Source organism: Lissotriton helveticus, chromosome 1_1 (genome assembly GCF_964261635.1).
Source record: "Lissotriton helveticus chromosome 1_1, aLisHel1.1, whole genome shotgun sequence".
Lineage (NCBI taxonomy): Eukaryota > Metazoa > Chordata > Amphibia > Caudata > Salamandridae > Lissotriton > Lissotriton helveticus.
Window position 1 is genome coordinate 1,415,768,235 of NC_136057.1, and position 9,454 is coordinate 1,415,777,688.

The 9,454-nt window shown below is 51.6% G+C and overlaps 1 pseudogene; it reads left to right on the forward strand.

The window, feature by feature from the left end:
* Positions 1-252: 252 nt before the first annotated feature.
* On the forward strand, positions 253-377 carry LOC144780136 (U4 spliceosomal RNA; annotated as a pseudogene).
* The last annotated feature ends 9,077 nt before the right edge of the window (positions 378-9,454 follow it).

The following is a 9,454-nucleotide window of genomic DNA, read 5'->3' on the forward strand; positions in this document are numbered from 1 at the left end:
GCTTCGATCCGTACGGACGTCGCGTACTGTGTATTCTGAATGCGATTTGTACGGATTTTTGAGTCGTATGGTCTTTCGTACGATTCTTACAGAGATCTGCTTTGGGTTCGGATCGTACTTCATCGTACGTACGGAGACATTTAATGTGTACGATTCGTACAGGAAATATGCTCCGTACGGCTATTCGTAGGGGATGTTACCGAATCGGAATCGGCCCCTAACTGTTATATCATCCAAAAATGCTAAAATATAAAATGTGTGCAGTGGCAGTATCATAGCCAAAGAGGTCTATCTGAGGCTCGATTATTGTTTATTGAAACTTATCGAATTTAAGGTATATGAAAATATATGTTTATTTCATACACTGTAAATGTACAAAAAATATCAAAATGTGATAACAATATATATATATGTTGCACAAAATATTTCTGTTAAAAATATTGTAAATTATTTAACATATTAAATATTATTGTAATAAAAATTATATTCAATGTACTAAATAATGAAATATAACCTTGTCAAATACATATTCTTCGGGTCCGATTCCGATTCAGGTCAGAAATCGGCCTGCCCGACTCGTGCCCGGAACGGAGTCCGACCGACACCTACCGGCACCCTACGACCCGTGCAGTACGAAGAAAAGCCCGTAATCCATGACCGAGCCGTACGGAAAACAAGCCGTATGACCAAGCGGTACAAAATTCAGCTATCCGGCCGGAAAATGGACACGAGCCGCACCGACCGACACAAACCCGGACTGAACCCGACCGATACGTACCCACGACGTCCGACACACACAGTACGATGCAAAATCCATGAAGACCCACCGATTCGCACGGAGCCCAAGCCGCACGACCGACACAGCCCGAAAACGTACTTGAAGCGACAGAAGCGACAGAGACCACCACGATCGATTTGCATGCAACACAGAACCAAATCTGCGTGAAAGGCACGGAGCAGCCCGCACAAGCTAACATGAACGGCCGACTTGGTCAGAAGAACGTTTCCTACATGCCCACAAAAAACAATGGCAACACCAAAAAAGGACCAGTCAAGGAATGACAAAGTCAATAAAATTGTTTTTTAAAAATGTCACAAAGACACACCCACAACGCCACCTATAAAAAGGCAAAAATACACTACCATGATCCTTTGCAAAAACAACAGAGCAGCAAGCACAGAACAACTTCAGACACAAACTACAGACACACAACTCACCCATCACACAACCCACACACCATCAGCACCCCCCCAAAAGCTTCCACACATACACCTATCAAAACAGACACCCACCCTCACTTGCACCCACACACCCACCCACATCACTCCTCACCACCACCAATCATCATGCCCCCTAAGAAGAATCCACAGTTCACAGACACAGAGTTAGAAATATTGGTAGATGAGATCCTCAGAGTGGAGTCACATTTGTTTGGCGCATTGGTACAAAGGACACCCATGTCACAGAAAACCAAGATGTGGGACAGGATCATGAACAAGGTGAACGCACAAGCACTAGCATATCGCACAAAGACCGACATCCAGAACAGGTGGTATGACGTGCGCAGGAGGGTCAAGAAGCTCCTCCAGAAGGAACATGCCCTGAGTCAGATCACTGGCAGTGGCCTTCCTGCCAAACCAGTCTACTTCAGCTCCTTGGAGGAGAAGGTGCGGGACATACTACCACCAGAGGGCATCCATGGCCTACCTGACATACCAGAGCCTGGTGAGTACACAACCAATATGCCCAATATTGGGTTGCAATACACACACAGCACCGTTAAGGGGACAGGGAAACCATGTACTGATAGCAAAGGCATTGGAAACAAAAGTCAATCAGCCCAAGAAGTCTATGCTAGTCAGACAAACACAATAATGGCCACATCATAGTGATTCGTAACTGTGTCATGACATGTACAAACCTACCAACAAATAGAGCAAGCCGGTGTCAGCCATCTTTTCAGCACAGGCACACCCCATCACAGGAAAACAGAGTCAGAAGGAGGGAAGTGAGGGCATTCTGGGAAGTGGGGTATAGCCCAGAGCATGGTGGGACTTGTAGTCACTCACAAACCTCAGCCACCTACATGGCCCAGCAAGCCCACACTGCACCATACTCACCTCACAGGGGGTGGAAATGGGCTGGTAGGTACCCTGGGATTGGGCTCTGTTGTGGGGAGCACAAGGCCCTGCTGGGAATTGGCCACCATTAAAAACCACAACTTCACTGTCTGCCATCTTGACAACACAGGCACACCCCCTCACAGGGAAGCAGAGTCAGAATGAGGGAAGTGAGGGCATGCTGGGAAGCGGGATGTAGCCCAGAGCATGGTGAGACTTGCAGTCACTTACAAACCTCAGCCACCTACATGGCCCTGCAAGCCCACACTGCACCATGCTCACCTCACAGGGAGTGGAAATTGGCTCGCAGGTACCCTGGGATTGGGCTCTGTTGTGGGGAGCACAAGGCTGTGCTGGGAATTGGCCACCATTAAACACCACAACTTCACTGTCTGCCATCTTGACAGCACAGGCACACATCCTCACAGGGAAGCAGAGTCAAATGTTAACAGGGATTACACTCCTGTGTCAGCCACCTGATCGCCCTTGAGTACCAATGACCATGTACATCGAAATCCATACATGAGCGGGTGTGCGCACACATCTACATGCACATTGAAAGGCTTCATGTTGGCAGGACAATGTGCTACCAGAACATCAATCTCTGTTTGTGACGACTGAAGACAATGCAGTGTTCAGGCATGCATCCTGACGTCACCTTGCAAATGTCATGTATATCAAACATTGTTACAAAGATCAAGGAGGGGTGAATGGTCCGCTCCTCCTGTGTAACCTGGTTCATTACTGATTGTGTTGCCTCCATTGAAAGCCACACATATGTACGCATGCGTAGTGCGTGACATCATGTTTTTCCGCATCAGTGTACTGTAGCAGCAGCATCATTGGCTCCCCCTTGTTGCAAATATGCTGTGCCTCCACCTGGAGGTAACCTAGCTGGTTCCCCAGTAGTGCCCAGAGGAGAAAACTGAGAGTGTGTGTTTGTGCTCAAGTGTTGTGAGTCAACAACACACACAACACCCAAAGGCAAAGGAAAAATGTTGAACATTGTGATGTATGAAGTTACAAACAAAGGTGTTGTGTGTGGATCCAGCTACTGATCCACCGCACCAGGGTTGGTCACTGTTGGCCAACATGTAGCAGCCCCATGTGATCCTAGACCTAATATCTCCTCTGGACACTACTGGGAAACCAGCCAGTCTACCTCCAGGTGGAGGCACATCATATTTGCAGTAAAGGTGAACCAAAGTAAATGCAGCTACAGTACACTGACGCGGCAATCCAAGTAGCATGGCCCCATTCCTGTATACGTATAGGAGGGAATTTACTAAGGAATGAAATCATGTACATACCATGGCTGCACAGGATGAGTGATCTCTTGCCCCCTCCTTCATTGTTAGTACTATCCATTGCAAGATGAATGTATCAGTACCTCTTCACCCCTCCCTGTTGCAATATACATAGTTCAACCATTGATGTCTGTAGTAACATAACTGACGATGTCTGTCTCTTCTAAACACAGGTGCTACTGGGGAAACAGCAGCAAGTGAAGATGAGTCCCTGGCCCAGATTCTGGTGGCGGATGAGCTCTCTGGTGTCGATCTGGCTCTGTCCCCTTCGGATGACGAAGATCAACCTGACACCTCCGGTGTGAGTCATCAGGCAGCCCCACCATCAGAAACACCTGCACCCCCTGCAGCCACGCCAATACCATCTGGCCACAAACCTAACACCCCTGCCAACACGGACAGACCTAGGAGACCAAGTTCAAACAGCACAGGTGCCCCGGTCACCCAGGATGCTACGAACAATGACACCAGTAGCAACACCCAAGGGGGCCTCGGGACAACTGTGCCTGCCACCACAGGTACAGCCCGTGTGTCTAGGGGTGGTGGGAGTGGTGTTAGGCAGAGGTCACGGTTTGCAGAGGGGCCTGGAGTGCCTGATGACCCCCAACTGGTACGCATCATAGATGCGTACCAGGATAGCACCTGTGGATTGAGCCAGGTAGTGGGGGTCCTCAAGGACATGCAACAGGAGCAGGCCAGCCATCATGCCCGCATGGAGGCCAAGTGGGACAAACTTACTGCGGTGCATATGGACATATTGACCTGTCTCCGCCAGATCAGCACAAATATGTCCACACCTTCCTGTATGCCCACAACATCTCTTGCAACAACATCTGCATATGCCACAGGGAGGGAGGATGAATCTGGTGGAGAGTCCGATGCATCGTCTGCGCCTACTCCTGAGGATCCCCCCCAGAAGAAGAGGAAGGGTCGTCTGAAGATGGACAAGTGAAGTAGTGTGGCTCACTGGTTAGAGGCGGCAGACCCGAGAGCAGAGGACGGCCCGGGACCAGGGTTCGATTCCCGGCGCGGCAGGTTTCTGGACCAGGGTCAGCGGACTCGATAATTCTCTCGCCTCGGTGCCCACTCTGATCAGCGTTCACACTCGGCAACTCTGGGCATTAGCTTGCCTCATCTTCACTAACGGCCCCACCAGACCGCCGGGGATGCCTGGTCTCACCCTGGAGATACCCATTAAGGGACCATCTCTCAGGGAAGCCAGGAAGGGTTTCGCAGCGGTCGAAGCGCCTTGGGACCCTACGGGTAAGTAGTGCGCTATATAAATGCCTATACATTTACATACATTACAAGTGAGCCACAGTTGTCCCTGCACATCCCCCAGGAACACAGAACCTGTTTTGGATATTGGTCTTTGTGTGCAAAGCGTTCACCTTGTTGCACATGACACAAGTCCCCAACATGACATGGAGCGTCCATGTTGTACTAATGTAGAAGATGAATGTGGACTTCACTCTGGATATTTCATCTACCAATACTTCAAACTCATGTGTGAACTTTGGATTCTAAACATCATGTACAGCACTATCTCCACACATATATGTAAATAAAATCAATATTACACTATACTTGCCTATGTTGTGATTCCAACTTGGTATGTGTCATGGAGATGATGAAATGCTGAAGCACATAGTGCATGCCGACTACTACAGCAATGTCATTACCGTTATGTGACTCATGTTGATGTGACACCTATGAGGGAGACACACCAATAGGGCTCCACAACACATACTCACCATGGACATGTGACACATTGCCTACAAAGATGTTTGCCAGATATTCGGTGGAATGCACAGACACCACACCTTTCCACAGTCACAGCCAACAAGCCCACAGGTGAGGTAACCAAATGTCAGTCAGATGTGTGAAGACAGACAACACACATAACTAAGTAAAGCACGGGTTCATTACAAATCAGAAACAAGTTTATTGCACAACAGTATCAAGGTGAATCCACATGACAGTGGGCACATGGTCACCAAGTGTTGTCAAATAGCGCTTTAAGGGTGGATTCTGGTTGTCGGTGTCAGACTTGCCCCAGCAACTGGCAAAGTACCTTGGGAAGGACAGAAATGAGACACAGTCAGAAGCACACCAGAACAGGATGGAAATGCAATAAACATGTCTCTAGAAACGTACACACTAACAAATTAGCATGTCAACACCATTGTGGACTACAGACCATCTGAGAGGACACATCACTGCACGCTTCCAGTCAAGTACCACACGGACAAACTCAAACAGCAACTGAGCTGCACAAACACATCACAGGCTCACTCAGGACATTGACATGACAACCCTGTGAACTCACCTTCAGCTGAAGTAGTTGTTGATGAGCTGTGTGCGGACGTCCCCCTAATCATCATCGCTGGCCTCGTGGCCCAGGCCAGGATCCTCCACAGGTGGTGGAAGTTGGTTGTCGTCGTCCTGGATGAGGGGCACCTCCTTCCGTACTGCCATGTTGTGGAGCATTCAGCAGACAATGATGATTCTACACACCTTTGCAGGCTCAAATGGGAGGGTCCCTCCGGTCTTGTCCAGGAAGTGGAAGCGGCTTTTCAGGAGACCAAAAGTACACTCGATGACTTGCCTTGTTCTGCCATGAGCCTGATTGTAGCGCATCCCGGATGCTGTCACAGGGTTCCTCAGGGGTGTCAGCAACCATGGCATGTTGGGGTATCAAGAGTCACCTACATACAAAGAATCACACATTAGTTCAGTAGTGTAAGGGGGTGGGAGACAACATTGCAAAACACACACAATGGTAAACAGTGCACACCAACAAGCCAGGCATGCTGGTTTGGCATCTGTGTCATCATCAAAGGTATGCAACTCCTCCGCAAGATGTAGGTATCGTGGGCCGATCCAGGGAAAAGTACACACACATGTGTAATCACCATGTCTGCCAGACATACCACAAGAGCATTGATTGAATGGTAAGGTTTGCGGTTGTGGTATGTCTGTTCCTGTGCCCGCGGTGGTATCAGGGCCACATGTGTGCCATTGATCGAGCCTATCACGTTTGGCATCCTCCCCAGTCCATAGAAGGCATCCTTGATCTCTGCAAGTTCACCCGGTGTAGGAAACCTGATGTAGGAGTCCAGGTGAGTCAACATCCCCTCCAAGACATCTCGTAGCACACGGCTGAACATGGTTTGTGACATAACACTAGCCACAGTGTGTTGGAAGGTACCGGTGGCAAAGAAGTCCAGGGCAACCATCACCTTTACCTTTGGTGTCAGTGCTGTCGGGTATGTGCGGCCAGGTAGCAGGTTTGGTGCCAACTTCTCCGCCAACTCATCGATCATGCTCCTGGTGAAGCGGTACCGCCTGTTGCTGTTGCGTTCCTCCATGGTCTCGAGGTCAGGGAACGGTCTATGGACTGCTGGGGCCCTGCAGTACAGAGATGAGTAAAGTAACATTATACATTCAGCTACCCATGTGGCACTCACCTAGCAAAAAATCACATTATACATCATAGCAATTCACAATTAAGTAAGGTGTGTGCGGTTGATTATGGACACATATGTCACCTTCATTCCCATCATCTCACATATCATTGACACATGTGTGCATGAGTTCCTTTTGGTGCAATGGCAAATCATTGGGCTGTGGCACAGTACCCATGGACTGCTGTCACGTGAAAAACACACAACACAGTGACAAGTGAGGACTGATGTTCCACAGGCAGCACAACTCCATGTCAGGGAGATAGCCCTGGTCCCTGTATTGCCACATGTGCACTGGAATGACATGTTGTATCATGGACATCACACAACCAATAATGAGTCCCACAGTTTGTGGCCCCTGTGGTCCCTGTTGGCCATACATGGACATCCTTGAGACACACACACACACACAGCATGAGTTTGGCTGCACAAGGCACTTGGTGGACCCTGTTCCACATTGGGCACATGGAACAACAAACATCAGAGTCACAACATGCACACAGACTGTGTGTACATAATGATTGTGGCCATGGGTCTGGCTGTGACGTACATGACATGCAACCCTGTACTCATGGTGAATGTGACAGGTCATACACACCTCCAAACTGGTACTGTGTCCATGACTCATGCCCATAAGTCAACACTTGGACATTACATTTGTGAGGTGCACCACACCAAAACCAATCTGACCCCATGAACCCCTGCCCAGCTTGGGAGTGGTTTTACCTATGTGCCATTCTAGATTAGAAATGTTGCCCCCCCCATACACACGCAGGTGATGCAGCCTTACATGCCATGGGATGCAGTGTGGGACATGCTGTGGTGTTGAAGGTGTGGCCATGGTACTGACATTTGTGTGTAAACCGTCTGCAAGTCACACCAATGTGATCCGACGCGGCTGACTTGTATGCAGACGTGCCGTACATGCAGGGATGGAGTAGTGCTCACACCTTGTCCATTGACTGCACGATGCATATGCATTACAGTCACCCGCATCGGATCACATTGATGCCAATGGGCAATGCGTGCGCACGGCTCGGTTCATGCATGTTGGACGCATATGCAATGTGACCCGACGCGGGTGACTTGTAAGCAGACGCGTCGTACAGACATGGACCGAGCTGTGCGCACGCATAGCCCATAGAATCGTATCCAGACGGATGCGTCTTGTTAAAAAAATACGCGTCGGGGGCGTGGCCAGCAGCCGGTGATGGCGGCAGCTTAGGAAGAGAGCTCCGCGGCTGAAGCGGCCTCCTACAATATCCGATCACTGATCCGACCCATATATGTCCCATGCGGGAAGGTACTGATGCCCAGGACCGGGCGGCGTAGGTACGGACAAGCGGGGAGAAAATCCGAGGTTGGGGAGTCCAGTTGTGGTGGACCCCGAGAGGGGCCCTGAGAAGATACTGAGCTGGGGACTTGCCTGGGTGGATAAGCCGACAGGAAGTGAGCCGTCTTGGGCTGAGAGCCGCCGGAAGCGCCCGCCCGCAACGCCCACGGAGGGAGTGGCCCCCTGCCTCCTGCAGCCGCAACCGGACCTGGTGAGCCCCGTGCGGGACCCCGGGCGCCCCCTCGCTGAGTGGAGGGGTCCGGCCCGGACGACCCGAGGGGACGAGTGACAGCGCTCGGCGCTGATAAATCCGGAGCAGGGCCGCCATCTTGAGGACCCGGCGGGGGTCCCGTACCAGCCGAGGCGGGTCGGGCAACGCCGGCGGAACACAGGTGCTGTCACCAGACAGTCGAACACCACCCGGTACGACGAGGCACCGCTCCCGGACCCCCCCCCCCGCTGGGTGGGGGCGCACTGTGAGTAGAGAAGGCGCGGGTGTGCACGGGGGCTTCTTGTGCAACGCGAACCCGCCCAGGTGGATCCTTCTTCCAGGACACGGGCCGTCGTGCCCAGTAGCGCCATAGACCCTGCAGCGGACACAAGGGTGTGGGGCGGAAGACTCCGGAAACGCAACATGGGACGGCCCGCACAACGCGGGTGGGGCGCAACGAAAACATCCTCATTGCCAGAGACTTGTCGTCGCCCCACGGCTGGGGCTAGTCATCCGTAGAAGCACTCACCCCCCTGGCCTCACGTGTGGCTGCAGGGGAGGCCCTCGCGCTGCCACATTAATTGACCGGAAGCGAGTCTGAGGGTCCACGCCAGACCACCGAGGGCCACGACTGCGGGTGGACTGCGACCCCGAATACATCGGAGAGCCTTGAGGGGCGGACGACTGCCCCAAAGAAGTGCAGAAGTCCGGGTGGAACCGACTGGGGGTCTGAGTGCTCGGCTCCCCGTCCAAGATGGCCGGCAAGGGGCCGAAAAACACCGCGGCACAATCCCGCCTTGACCGGTTCGCATATGAGAGGCCCGCTACCCCCCCGCCGGACGCAAAATCACAGCCGGGCAAGACAGTGGAGGCGACGGGGGGCAAGAAGGCAACCCTGGACGATGTCATGCGGGCCCTCACACAGGTGCAGGCCACTGTGGGGTCGATCTCAGCCGAAATTACACTGATTCGGGCGGATTTCCACAAGATGACGGAGAAAGTGAACACGATGGAA